Source organism: Uranotaenia lowii, chromosome 3 (genome assembly GCF_029784155.1).
Source record: "Uranotaenia lowii strain MFRU-FL chromosome 3, ASM2978415v1, whole genome shotgun sequence".
Classification (NCBI taxonomy): Eukaryota; Metazoa; Arthropoda; class Insecta; order Diptera; family Culicidae; genus Uranotaenia; species Uranotaenia lowii.
Window position 1 is genome coordinate 129,755,460 of NC_073693.1, and position 15,515 is coordinate 129,770,974.

The 15,515-nt window shown below is 34.0% G+C and overlaps 1 protein-coding gene across 6 annotated transcripts in view; it reads right to left on the reverse strand.

Annotated features, from left to right (window-relative positions):
* LOC129756256 (coronin-1C-A) overlaps positions 1–15,020 on the reverse strand; it is a 59,772-nt gene extending 44,752 nt beyond the window's left edge. The window contains exon 1 of one of the 6 annotated variants that reach the window (XM_055753063.1): positions 14,867–15,020. The gene's annotated coding sequence lies outside the window, so the exon portion shown is untranslated. Of the gene's footprint in view, positions 1–3,550; positions 3,758–14,866 lie in introns of those variants that run through there. The other 5 variants (XM_055753068.1, XM_055753064.1, XM_055753067.1 and 2 more) reach the window with 5 other exon arrangements.
* Between the last annotated feature and the right edge of the window lie 495 nt (positions 15,021–15,515).

Here is a 15,515-nt window from a genome sequence, read left to right on the forward strand (position 1 = left end):
CATTCACTTGATGAATTTTTACCAATTTGCAAGAGTTATATCGAAAACAAGAGCTGAAACTATCAGCCTGAAAGAAAAAAAAAACTGATTGTACACAGTGCCCTCAAATGATTGTACATGTTGGACTCGATTCTACGTAGACTCGATTATCCGGTGTCTCGATTATCCGTGTATTTTAACTCGATTACCCGTTCAATTTTTTTTGCAATTCTATTTACGTTGTAAATCAATAATTTACTTTTCGTTTGGAAGAAAGCTTCATTGCAACTTAAGGAAAAGAAAGAAAGTTATGCAACAAAATCATCAGTCCAAGCATATTTGTTCTTGGAGTTACAAAAATTCTCTTTAATATTCCCGCACAATTCCAGCAACCAAAATTGTTTCTCTAAAGGCTTTGCTCTGAAATGTATCATAACCTTCAAAGAATGAAGAATTGGAATTAAAATCACTTTTCCCAATTTCTTCATCATTCACCATTCACCATCATCATCCATCATTCAAACGTCTTCTTTTCGAAAAGTGTTGATAACTGTTCCATCAACTATATATTGTTGAATTGATATGAGTCGCCCCCCACCCGCGGAATATCGTCCTCGTCGTTGAAATCTTCTTTTCTGTAAAGTAATTTTCCTAATTTCTAAATGGAAGACGCTGGAACTGCATTGTGTTGAATCCAATGCCGTTGGCATTGCCATTGCCATGGCCCATGGGCATTGGCTATGAATCTTCGATGTAAATATGCTAAAAACTGTCGTAAAATTCTCCAGGACGATTCGAAAAACTTTGTATCAGTTTCTACCGATAACTAGATTTTATCATCTGAATAATGTATGATTCATCGGCTTGAGCAGTGCTTTTAGATTTGAGGGTGAAATTGAACCATCCAATTGAACCAAGGAATCTCCAGCTTTACAGTGGGCTGAATAAAGCTTAGTTCTTTTAGAAATGGGACAGTTACGAATGCGTGTATCTCAAAAACCTTCCGTTTGATCTAAATACTTTCTATGAAGCAAATGAAAATAATTTTATGATAATTCATGAAAAAATTTGAAAAAAAATATTTATCGTTTTTTGTAAGAATAAGTTCTACTTTACTCTTGTTACCTCCCATCGGCCAGCGCACACTTTTTTCAGACATTATATTTATCAGTTTTTCAAACTTATAATTCGTCTAATCTGTATTTTAGGTGACTACATCCTCCTCCTTCAATTTCTGCTACTTTTTGGACCAATACTTATTTTTTAAAAGAAACTGGGGGCAATTTGCTGGATCCAGCTGTTTCGAAATTAACAAATTTGATTATTTTTGAGCCACTTTATGAGCGTTTTTAATGGAATTTCTGCTGGCAAAATCTGGCAATAACGAAGTAAAATCATCAAGAGATTGAACTTGAAGTAAAATCGGTTAGTAAAGATCGTAGGTTGCGAAGGGTACATAAAAGATTACTCTTTTTAGGCTTTTAAAAACAGCGAAAATCATAGTTTACGTTTAGAAAATTGCTGTTTTTTCACTGGAGCAGAATTTTGGCAAATCATTATATTTTATACAAATAACCAGAAAATACATACTTTAATATACACGGGACCTTGCCACAAGCAGACATGGTATAGGATTCAAACGCTGGAATTTATTTAAAATAGTGTATTTCATAAGTTTTTTCGTTCATCAGAAATCATCTGTCCCATAGCCTCGGAACCGGCTATACAGCTTACAAGCTGTGGAATTAGCATGAAATTGTCGTATGTGGTTAGGTTTGAATGACGCAATACCAGGCAACACTTTCAGCGTATCGGAAAATCAAAATTTTTGAAATTTTAGCGATCTACCCTTAGTTTTTAGCTTATTGAAAATTCAAAATGCTGGTATGAGACTTAAGCTCCCTGAGGACCCTTAGCCGAAGTTGCCGATCATATGCTTCACCTCAATGCTTGATTTGAACTTTGTGGACATTTTTGACAGTATTTGCATACTTTTCCACCACTCACACACATTAATTCTAAGAATAATCAACGGTTTTGTCAGCTATCAATTTTATAATGATGGATTTTGAATGAAACTGTGCAAAATTATTTTTTCCTTTTTTTCTTGCATCGTAAATATCTCCAAAACGCGTAAATTTTAAATTTTGAAAAAAAATAGGTCGGATTGTACTTTTTACAGGCAACAAAACGCTATCAAAGTTTTGAATGTCCGATTACTAGTAAACGAGCTATTAGCAAATGAAAGTGTCCCATTTCTAAAAGAACTAAGCTTTAGTAATACGCTTGTATCGGAAGTTTACCGTTTTCTACAAAAGCCGTAATTTATTTAGTGAACAAACATCTTCACTCCTTAAAGAATGTACAAGTAATCCACGCGTTTTAGACGTAGTTTTTCTTGATCATCATTAGCGGAATCTTAACAAACCATCAGCATTACTGAAGTGCCTGAACGTCATCCGTTCATTATTGCCCTTTCTTCCTGAAGCCGATAGTTTATGTATTGACACACACGCTGAAGTATAAATGTACTTTTCAACTAAAGTCCACATTCGTCTGCATTGAAAATCTCACACGCGTACCTTTATTTTTTTTTAATGTTTTCGTTTAAAAAGCATTTAATACATTTTTTTCACATTCACAATAAGTAAAATAATAGTTTTCGTATGGAGAATTTTTGACTCGATTATCTCTCGGGTTCGATTATCCGTTCCGAATTTTTTTCAACTGATTTTGATGGAATTTATTTGCCTTTCTTCAAATTCTACTGTGTTTTTTTACTTTTGCAGTTTCTGTTTTGGAAACATAGCAGAATTAAAATCAGTTCTAAAATTTTTCAGTTAATTTTTTCCCATGATTTACTAGAAATAGTTTTTATGAACCATCTTAAAAATTTAAACACTGATGAATTGGTTTTATTTCTGGTCATGAATCACGAGCATAAATAATTCAAAATTCACCCCAAGGGAGGGATAGAACACGCTCAAGGTGTACTAGTAAGGCTTCTCGGGTGATCCTCTAATTTGACGTTCAAGGATATTGTGTTCTACATATTTCAACACTCGTTAGCAAACCCCATAAAGTAACCTAACCTCCTAATGGCAATCTTATGCTGGCTGGCCTTCACCATCAAAAAATACACACACGTAAGTACTCTCAGAAATGTACTCAGAAAGTACATCATAAAAAGAGAAAGAGGAAAGAAGTGGTGAAAAATTAAGAAAAAAAACTTCACTGAAAAACCGGATGCGACTGATGATATCATTCTGCAGCACATTCATTTGATGAACAGAAAGAAGAGAAACAGAAACGCACGTTTGGGATTTGCTCTTTTCTTCAATATAATGCTTTTGGTTGTTTCTTCTGCGTTGCTCTACGAGGCGAGCTCTCGTCAAGTGCATCGATAACAAACAAGCGCACATTTCACTGCCGTCGATTAGCTGTAATCATATCTCATTGGATCACTTCTTCTATCTTCCACACCGATTTCGGTTCCATTCCATCATTCGTAGCACACATTCCGTTTTCATCTTATCTTCATTAGGCTCTTCACAACAACATTCGCTCACACCTCACCGCCCCATTGATTGCTCTTGTAAGGAGAAATAATTTTATAATACACAACACAATGCCGCACCGATATGATGAGATACTGTTGGTATAAAATAATTCGATTTTTGGTGAATGGTTCAAGTGCGCTGTCCGCTGCTCTTGCCCTGACGCAAGAGAGTCGACCGAATACTGACTGACTGACTAACCGACTTGGCTAGACTCTATCGTATCGAAAATCTTCGGCCACGCCACAGCTCCTTAGAGCAGCCAAGTCAAGCCAAGAGGGTTCACCCTTGGAGAAGAACGAAATAAAACAAAAAAAAACGCAAAACAGCTTACTCAAAATTCAAAATGCCGAAACACTGAATCGGAACATCGTATCAGGAGAGCAACCGAAAGACCGACAAAAAAAAATATACACACGATATAATAAACACACCCACGGAGTTTTTGCAGCATTGCAAATGCCACCGTTGTTGTTGTTGCTATTTTTTTTGCTGCTACTACTTCTTCTGAGATGCCGCACCACTTTTCTGACGATGTCTCAGCACAATAAAAAATATTGTGTATACACTTTGCGACACTACCGAAACGAGCAGAGCTTGTGTGAGCAAAAGTTCCAGTGGGGGCCAAGAAACTATTGGGACGAGTAGTATACAGATTAAAAAATTATTCTATTAAGGAAATAGTGTAACATCATGCTAAACACAGTGGCTGTTTATAGTGTGACTGTTCTCCTTACATGGCGACCGTAAAAAATAATTAAACAAAACTTAAAGAGAAAGCACGGCGGCTTTTGAAATACCTAGATTGATCAACCCATGGTTAGAAACACACCAGAAACGGTAAACATCTCGAAAGGTTATTTAATTTTTTTAACGGTCGCCATAGTATGAGATAAGTCACTTTCACGGCATCTATAAAAACTTTCCATTCAAAATTGCTATTGCATACTGTAGTAATTTTAACTGTTAGTTAATACATATGTACATATCTGTTAGTTTTTCAAAAAATAGCTTGATTTTATAAAGTTGCTCAATACATTACTTCTTAAACTAAACATCTAGGAAAATCTGAAAACCATTTAAAACAGTTGTTTTTGACGTATACTCTGTTCAACCCTTATAAGGAAAAGTCTTCAAATTGTATCTTTTCATGATTTGTTCTTCGTTTTTATTTTTCATTTGATTTCCTATGTTTATCTGGCATTTTCCCCATCACCTTTGAAAAAATTGATAAATTTCATTAACCCTCATCCGCATTAGATTTTGTTACCCTAATCAGCACTAGGAGTGTCAATTTGACACTACAAGCTCAAATTGTTACAACTTTTGGCGTGTTCAACCGATCTAAACAAAACTTATATCAATAGAAACCTTGTAATGTCAGTAGAATATGTTTACAACATTATATATACCTTAAGCTACTAGTTTTCTCATTATTCAGCATGAAAGAAAAAAAAAATCCGAAAAAACATGCCTCAGGAAAACAGCTGTAGTTCATATATTACACGTCCAAAAAATATTTGCCTTATGCATATGAAAGCTGAAGTTAATGTCTACATCATGGAGCCAGGAAATATTTTTTAAAACTTTTTTTTTAATGAAAGGGTCACAAAAAGTTTAAAAAAATGTTCTGAAAAACCTACTTTTTATTCGATTGCTAGTAAAAACTGTTTGAGCGATGGTAGAATTTTTAAAAAAATATGACTACAAAATTTTTTCTGATTCTAACATTTTGTTGTCTTTAGATTTTTGATGCATCAAAAATTGAATTTACTGGAATTTTTCAAAGTTGACGACTTTGCGCAATTTTTTTACAAATTGAAATTTCATCTGTTTTTGTGGTCCACTGTCAGGTTGCACCCGGATTTTCAGTGCTTTTACTTTGTTTGGACCAATCAAAAGTATATTCATTGAAAAGGGAATTTAATCTACATTCTAGTGAGGTGCAACAATTTACGCTGTGAGATTTCACAAAAATATGAAAATTATAAACGTAAAATCATTTTTATGAAATTAATTATAATTCAAACGACTTAGATAGATTTTACTTTTGGAGCGTCAAATTGAAACTCTTAGTCGGAAAAAAATGTTTTTTAGTCCAGGCTTCCAGGGTTCGTCCACAAAAAAAGTAAAGATGCAATATTAATGAACTTTTCAATTCATTTAGGGACCCCGAAGAAATTTTTGTATTTTGAAACTTCTGAAAAAAGCTACAAGCCCTTCAAAGTAGCAATAGTGTCAAAATGACACTCTAATGCGGATGAGAGTCAATGAAATGTACCAAAAGCATCTGAAAGATAGCAAACGTTGTGTACACGCCGAAAAAAACTAGTGCCAATGAAACAAAAGAAATACGTTTTTCAATCAAATTTCTAGTGTTCTTTGAATCTAAATTTCTTTTATTTAAATTTTTTTAATTTTTTTAATTTTAAGTTAATGTACACAAATTTTGAATTAATGTACTGTACTTGAAATCAATGAAATAAAAATCCAACCACGATGGAAAACATTATAACGGAAAATTCTCAACACCGGGGAGGATTTTTGGCGAGTTTCCTTTAAACTTATCTGAAGTGAACTATTAAAGTTTTAAATTTGTTTTATGTCAACTATTCAGTCGACGACGATTGGTTCTTAGGAAGGTATCGAATTGGAAGCTGCAAAATTCCAAGTTGTCCAATAAGGGTACAAACACCAAACCGACAGGTGCAATAATTTTCACGGTTTAAGATGTGTTTAGAATCTAATCCGCTTGTTGGCCAACATTTTGTCTGCAGATCAATGTTAGCATATTTAAAAGTGAGTACCTTCAATATTATTTATTGCTACACTACGACCTTAAAGTTGCTTAATTACTTTCTCTACATTTCATTCAATGATTTTAGGGAAAGTATTTTTGTCATTCATTTGTGTCATGTTAACTTAAATGTTTTCTATTTTCCTCTCTTCTTTACAGGTAGACTTCTGGAAATTTGGTCCAGGATGAAAACGAAGTTGCAAAACTTAAGATTAATAATTTCATTTTTCATTACATTTTTTCAATAAAATATGTTTGAAACTATTTTTGTAGAGACGAAAGAAAATAATTAGATCAATGAATAAAAGATTTCCAATTAAAATCAAAAAAACTTGGAAATGAAGGAAAATGTTATAAAATCAAACAAAAATGTTATTGATTCAAGGGAATTGAGATTTTGAATCAAAGTACATTTTTGATTCAGAGGAAAACATTTCTTCGATGTCAAGGAAAATGTATTTGCTGCCAAGTTCTTTTTATTTATCCAGGCTTTCAAATCTCTTTTCAAACCTAAAAAAAAACAATTTCGATCAATCATAATTTAGACCATAGTTTGCTTTAAATTGTCCACATTACTTTGAAAACCCGGGCATGTCCGAATCAATCTGGAGAATCTGAATTCATCTAACATCACTTTCTCTTATTTACTGAATAAAAAAAAATATTTCAGGAGTTATGTTCTGATAAGGAAGTATTTTCTCCTGGTTTGAAAAAAATGTAACGGCTTTTACGGGGGAAAGATTAACTTTATCTTATATTTGTCAAAATTAAAAAAAAAATACAAAATACCTATCAGTTTTTGGAACAAAATTTGCTGAAATTTGAAAAAATTTGGAAAGTGAAGAAAAAAATCCTTTCAATTTCAAACCAGCCAATCTGGAATGCTCTCTCCATAAGCATAAGTATGAATAATGCAAATTAATGTTAGTTTTTCGATCATTATTGAAATTTGCGTTAATTTGTACACTCTGCTTCCTTTTAAGTTTTGAAAAAAAGGTAACTGTAGTTGACTAAATTAAGCACATAATTCACTGAATGATCAATATAAAATTATTATTATCAAAAAAACACTCTCATATATTTCTATATTTTTAATCTCATTTTATTCCAGATTTATGATTATTTGTCTTGAAAATTTAATTTCCCTTCTGAATTATTGTTTTCGAAGGTAACTTTTGTCACATTTGGAAGAACTTTTGACAAAAGCTTCCTAATTTTTTTGTATGATTTTTTTTAAATAAATAAATGAATTTAAATTTTAAGTTTTTATTCGTACTACATTTTAAAAACTTCAATAAATAACATGAAATACAATAGGGTGTCCCAATGTGCCTAAGCACAATTTTGATACAGCCCTGCACACTTCGGATGATGTTCAAACAACTTATTTTTGCTGTGTGTTGTTGTTTACAGTTCAACTTAAAACTCTGTGTATCATAAGCTCCAGGTTCCATAATTTTCGTGAAAAGAGGAAGCATTTTCTACGAAAAACATAAAAATATCGAGCACACATGGTGTACTTTCCCAAAAATTTCGCTGAGCCAGATGGCGAAAATGGAAGAAGTAAGCATTGAAGCGGTTCGAAATGCGATTTGGAAGTATGGAAAGGAAAGCAGTTTGGTGGACAAAAAAATGGACGAAACCGGGTCTGGTGGACAAAACTTTGGACCGGAAAGTCATGCGTGCTTACCCCAATAGAAAGACTTCCTCAGTTTGGGGTGTGACCAAAAAAGTGATTTCCCCTTAAAATGAGTACTAAGACATATAAGACGCAGAAGAAGCGGTGTCAAAAACAAGTTGCTTCTGTAAATCCAAGAACTCGTAAATTATATGATCAACTGCTGTATGGAAAATCGATGTGCGTTATCATCGACGACGAAACCTATTGTACGTTTAATTACAAAATGCTTCCGGGTGACCAGTATTAAAATGTTCGGGATGGCCAATGTGTTGATTAGACGGAGACATAATCTTTTACAGAAAAAATCGGTGAAAATGCAATAGTTTTTCAAACCATATGTAAGTGTGGCACAATGAATACGTTCGAGAGTGCCTGACTTGTCGCTAACCTGCAAGCATGATCACACAGCATTGCTTTGGCCTGATTTCCCATCAGTTCCAAAGGACACGATGGCTTGGTACCAATCCAACAAAGTCCAGATCGTACCGAATGAGATGAATCCGCCAAATGGTCCTCGACCGATTGAAACTTTTTGGGCCCATACCAAATCGTATTTGAGAAAACATGTGAAGCCTGCAAATTCCTTTGGAAACTTTGCAAAAGACTGAAAAATAGTGGTCAAAATCATCACAAATCAGTTTGTGCTGAAGCTAATGATCAGACTTCGATCCAAAATTCGATCACTGGGCACAATTGACTGGAATCTTATTTATTATTAATTCACTGTAAAATAAGACTATAAATTACATCAAAGTGAAAAAAATTGAATTTGCTGCTGAATTGTGTTTAAACTGTTCATTTTAAATCTTGCTAAGACATAATTGAACACTCTATGCAACGTTATCGGCATTGAAATCTTGAGGAGTAGCATTAATGTCAGCCACCTGGAATAACTTTCAATTGATATGTGTGAAAATTGTAGAAAAAATATAGCAAAACGTCGAAGAAGGTAAAAAAAACTATGTAACATCTGTTCTATACTTGGCTTATTCTAAAATTTGCTAACAAAATTAAAAAAAAAACAATTGAATCTTAAGTGAAATTTTTTCACCTCGAAATCAAAGGTTGTTTACAAGGAAATGTTCAATGTTTGTTTTCGAACCTGTTTCAAGAACAGTCATTACAAAGAACCATATATTCCGAACAAAGTAAGGCAATAACTTAGGATCCAAGCAGCTGGCACCTGATGGCACGTTTCGATATATTTTCGTCCCACACTGCCGCACTCTTTTAGAGTGTGGAGCAGGGAAAGTCAAATGGTGCCGCATCTGTAAAATAGCAAACTCGACCAAGGCCAGGCCTTCTGGACGTCGTCGTCGGTCGTTGGATAGTTAGTTAGTCTTGGATTTTGATGGTTAGAGTAGGTATTAAAAAAAATTCTAGACCTAGGCCGCCCCAGAGGGACAGATAGATGGATACTTTCCTCGAGAGTCAAAACAACGAAAAGGAAAAAAACACAAAATCAAAGTAAAAGTTGACCGCAAATTTGTTGGATGGATGAAGGTGTGCTGTATTGTTGCTTTTTTCGCCAGCCGATTGTAGTTTCCTCTCACGTCGTCGTCGTCGACGACGACGGATTGCTTTTTTCTCTTCTGATTTTTGCTTCTCAGCCAGTATAAACCTGGCTGATGACGGACGACGACTATGCAAACACCATCGTTTGACCCAGTTTGCGTATTCGACGTCGTTTTCGAGAGGCGGCGTGAGTGAGTCGCGGAGCGCGAATCGTCGTCAAGACTTGATGCGGTGCCGTGGTCAGTGTATAGGAATGAATGTCTACTAATAGTAGGATGGAAGTTAGGGGATGGGGAACGAGGGACGAATTTCGAATTGCACTTGATATGGTGCGGACTTTTTCTACCGGTCGCACCGGTTAGAGCAAATCGCGAGCAATCATAGGTGTGTTTTTAAAGTTATCTGCAAAAATCGGAATCTAAAATTTAAAGCTTTGACTAAACTAGTGCTTTACTAGCATTGACTACTTATATCCACTTATAGCCATTAAAACCGAAGAGCATAGCAACAAATATATAGTTAAAATAAATCTGATTATTTATAATTGGTTTCGAAATTGGGATTACAATGATTTCGAATTTCATAACTTCTGGCTCTGGCAAGTACTACATCGCCTACAGTTGCAACTCTGGTGATTGATCATCAATTTTAACCAGAAGTGAAAAAATTGGTGTCTGGAATTAACACGATGTCCACAACTTAAATTCTCCCTTTGAACATCAATAACGGCGCCGGCCACGCCCTAATATTTAAATGGTAGATTTCTAAAGAGAGAAATTGATGAAAGCATAATTTGATGTTTTAATGCAGAAAATTAGGGAAAGAGAGTTGTTGGAATGAGGGAAAGAATTGGACCATGATACACCTTTGGGATGTTGAAAAATTGGCACAAAATGCTGAGCCATTGGTAAGCTTTGTGATCGCTGACGTGATCCTCCCAGCGTAACCTATAGCATATGTTTATAAAGATAAGAAACTAAACAAATTCTCGTTTTTCCATAGACTCATAATCAAAATTCTTGTTTTGCTTGAATGTTTTAGTCATGTCATCTTTGGCGCAATGCACGTTCCAGCACATTTTGTCATATTAGTTAGAGATTTAATATCAGATTTAAGGTTAAGATTCAGGTATCAGATGCAGATTTTATGTTCTTAAGATAAGTTAAATTTTTTTTGTTTATTTTGATTTTTTTTTTAGTATTTGATAAAAATGGATTGATAATTGAATAATTGATAAAGATGGATAGAAAAGTGAGGAGAAAATTTTCAGATGTTTTTCTCGCAAAAATGCTCTTTCACTCTTTTCAACATCTGTAAATTTTCTCCTAACTATTCTATCCATCTTTATCGATTAATAATTCTGATATTCCTTCTCCGAGAATACAGGTATACGTTTTATCGATAAGCCGAAAATAAATTTATAAAAAGGATTTCAGGTTCAGATTTCAGATTCAGAATTCAAATTTCAGATTTTTAATTTTACATTTCAGATTCAGGTTTCAGTTTCAGATTATGATTTCAGTATCAGATTCAGATTTAGATTTCAGATTGAGATTCCAGTTTCCGATTTAAAATATAGATTCAGATTTCAGATTCAGATTTTAGATTCATATTTAAGATTTTGACTTAAGATTCAAATTTCAGAATTCAGATTCAGATTTCAGATTTCAGATTCAGATTCCAGATTCAGATTCCAGATTAAGATTCCAGAGAAAGATTTCAGATTCAGATTTCAGTTTCAGATTTCAGTTTCAGATTTCAGATTCGGATTTCAGATTCAGATTTCAGATTCAGATCTCAGATTCAGATTTCAGATTCAGATTTCAGATTCAGATTTCAGATTCGGATTTCAGATTCAGATTTCAGATTCAGATTTCAGATTCAGATTTCAGATTCAGATTTCAGATTCTGATTTCAGATTCAGATTCAGATTCAGATTTCAGATTCAGATTTCAGATTTCAGATTCAGATTCAGATTTCAGAATCAGATTTCAGATTCAGATTCAGATTTCAGATTCAGATTTCAGATTCAAATTTCAGATTCAGATTTCAGATTCAAGATTTCAGATTTCAGATTCAGATTTCAGAATCAGATTTCAGGTTCAGATTTCAGATTTCAGATTTAGATTTCAGATTCAGATTTCAGATTCAGATTTCAAATTTTGATTTCAGAATACAGATTCAAATTTCAGATTTCAGATTTCAGATTTCAGATTCAGATTTCAGATTCAGATTTCAGATTCAGATTTCAGATTCTGATTTCAGATTCAGATTTCAGATTCAGATTCAGATTTCAGATTCAGATTTCAGATTTCAGATTCAGATTTCAGAATCAGATTTCAGATTCAGATTTCAGATTCAGATTTCAGATTCAGATTTCAGATTCAGATTTCAGATTCAAATTTCAGATTCAGATTTCAAATTCAGATTTCAAATTCAAGATTTCAGATTTCAGATTCAGATTTCAGAATCAGATTTCAGGTTCAGATTTCAGATTTCAGATTTAGATTTCAGATTCAGATTTCAGATTCAGATTTCAAATTTTGATTTCAGAATACAGATTCAAATTTCAGATTTCAGATTTCAGATTCAGATTTCAGATTCAGATTTCAGATTCGGATTTCAGATTCAGATTTCAGATTCAGATTTCAGATTCAGATTTCAGATTCAGATTTCAGATTCAGATTTCAGATTCAGATTTCTGATTCAGGTTTCAGATTCAGTTTCAGATTTCAGATTCAGTTTCAGATTTCAGATTCAGATTTCAGATTCAGATTCAGATTTCATATTCAGATTTCAGATTCAGATTTCTGACTCAGATTTCAGACTCAGATTTCAGATACAGATTTCAATTTCAGATTTCAGATTTCAGAATCAGATTTCGGATTCAGATTTTCGATTCAGATTTCAGATTCAGATTTCAGAATCAGATTCTGATTTAAGATTCAGATTCAGATTTTAGATTCAGATTTCAGATTCAGATTTCAGATTCAGATTTCAGATTCAGATTTAAGATTCAGATTTCAGATTTCAGATTCAGATTTCAGATTTCAGATTCAGATTTCAGATTCAAATTTCAGATTCAGATTTCAGATTCAGATTTTAAATCCAGATTTCAGTTTCAGATTTCAAATTCAGATCTCAGATTCAGATCTCAGATTCAGATTTCAGATTCAGATTCCAGATTCCAGATTCCAGATTTAAGATTCAGATTTCAGATTCAGATTCAGATGTCAGATTCAGATTTCAAATTCAGATTTCAGATTCAGATTTCAAATTCAGGTTTCAGATTCCAGATTCAGATTTCAGATGCAGATTTCAGATATCATGTTTGAGATTCAGGTTTCAAATTCCGTTTATTTTCGTCAAATTTATGAACTCGTTTTTCAGATTACAAATTCGGATTTAAAATTTAGATTAACAATTCAGATTTATAATTTTGAATTTAAATACAGATTTGAGGTTAAAATTTCTGATTCAGACTCCAGGTTGAGGTCTCTGTATTAGATTTTTTTTTACAAATTTATGTTTAGTTTCTGGTTTAAACATTTTTGTTCTTAGATTCAGGTTTTAAATGCTGATTTCTTATTTTTAATTTATGATTCAAAGTTTCAGTTTCTTAATATAGTTTCTGATTATATATAGATTTCAAGTGAAGAAGGAGGGACTAGAGCTGAACGTTGTAAGTGCTTGAAAGCTCATTTTGAGAAAATATGTTTCCAAGTTTTTGTGTTGTTCACTTTTTTAGGCCTTTTTCGGAAACCTTGCAGTTAATATTCGATAAATAAATCATGTGGGAAAAATTATAAAAAATCTGAAATTCACATAGACAAGGATTGGCGTTTCGAATTAAGATTTCAATTTGGAAATTCAGAATTTGTTTTTAGTTTTAAATTTCAGATTTGAGATTTAGATAGCAGATTAACATTCCAGATCACGGTTTACGATTCAGGCTTAATTTTTTATCTTAAATTTAATTAGAGAGACTTTGAACTTTTTCAGTTAATTCGTCTCTTGCTTCAAATTTTTGATTAGAATAAAAATTCAGAATTAATCCGAAGTACTCAAGAACGAATCCTTTTCTTATGAAATCTTAAACGGATAAAAAACTACATGTTTGTTAATAAAGAAGATAAGAAGTAGACAGAAGAAAAATAAATATATAAAATAATAATAGTCCAATGGAAATAAAAGAATTTTGAAAGACTTAAATTGTTCATTTCACTTACAGTTATTTTCGAGATCGTTGTCCAAAATCTCTGACACTCACAGCCTTAGAATATTTCAGAAATGAATTTGTAATTGAAGTACGATTAAAAATGCTTCAATTTTGAATTACAAGAAATCCATTTTTTCAAACTCAAAGAAGATGTGTATTGTAAGTGCTCGATTATTCAGCATTCCAATGTGCACCTGTTGAAAATAAATTCTATTGCTCATTCCACCGGAACTGAAAGTCGGATTCCGTTGCTTTTTTTCTTCACTTGAGCCAATAAACTTCAATCATATGACGCCGAATGCTAGCTAAGCCCTCAACAAATTTCCCCGATATTTTTAGAACAGCAAAAATCATAAAACGTTATTATTGAAACAACATTATCCCAGATTGACGTACATGCTTATATGTATGTCTACGTCCTTATGCCGTCACAATGTTAGCTCTAGTGTTATACACGTATGAATGTGGACAGAAATCGGTGCACCCGGCACTTTTAGAAAGTGCTGATGAAGTACTACACTACTCCGGGTCTCTCCCATAATAGTCGTTCGTTGGCCGTATTCTACCATCATTGGCGATGTGCATTCTGCTTCTACTTGTACCATTCATCATGAGTCATTTCGGTCTTCAGCATTCGATTGTTCCTGTCAGATGAGCTTTGATTTTGTTAACACTACATCATATCCCGTCCTTCTCGGATAACTTTCTTGACCGAACGGTTATCGAGCCCTCTCCCCAAACCAATCAATCGTTAAGAAATCGCTGCTGGTTGGCACTTGGCTTCGTAGCTGCGGCACACCGGACCTGACCCGAGAGCAGGCAAATTGCGTACAACACACACCAGAGTCACAGACACGACGAACAAGACGAGACGTAGGACGTAGATATCACGACGGCACGGCACAGGATCTGCGGCAACGAAAAGAAGCGAGAGAAACGGCACCCCGAAATTCCATCACACACAAACGCCTCCGTTTTACGACGACGAGATATTATGTATCGCTATATCGTACATATTCGCACCCTTCATCGGGTGGCAAAAGTTGTTCGAATTTTCAATGAAATCACCCACAACCCGATTGAACTTTGGCCCACCAACACACGGCACCGATACCTACATGCAAAATAATCACAAATTTCAACAAATTCTACGCCTAAAACTCGTAACAACAACTCAAAAACGGGATATATTTAATTTTCAATGTATCACGATCAATCCAAAAAAGGCAATGATCAGGTTGGGCTTGCCCGATGTGGCAAATAGACAAATCAACTTGACTTTTACTCCGCGGATGAACGAAAGTTGACGGATGAAGAAACGTTAAATGTGGTACGCTCGTTGACCACGGCGTGGCGCTGCAACACCAACAAACCGGCTTCACCCGGGACTCGAACCTCCCTGTAATATTTTAGATTAGTTTCGATTCGGTCCCCTTTTTTTTTTCAAATTCCATCCAAGACGGCTAATTTGAAATGACCGTTAAGGTGAAATAAACGAATCGAATTGAGGAATTCCTTGGTCGACTGTTCAACATCGCCAACTGAAAGTGAGCACCGCTAATCAAATCGATAGATCGATCGAAATTAGCAATCGCTGATAAAACCGTCAAAACTACATTTAATTATTAGCAATCGCTTATATTGCTAAAATACTTTGAAATATCATATAAACAACTATCTTGGACAATCTCAAGGAATATTTAAATAAGGTCGTGCCGACAAATCACAAATGGACGTCACAAAAAACGAATGTATCGAAAATTGATA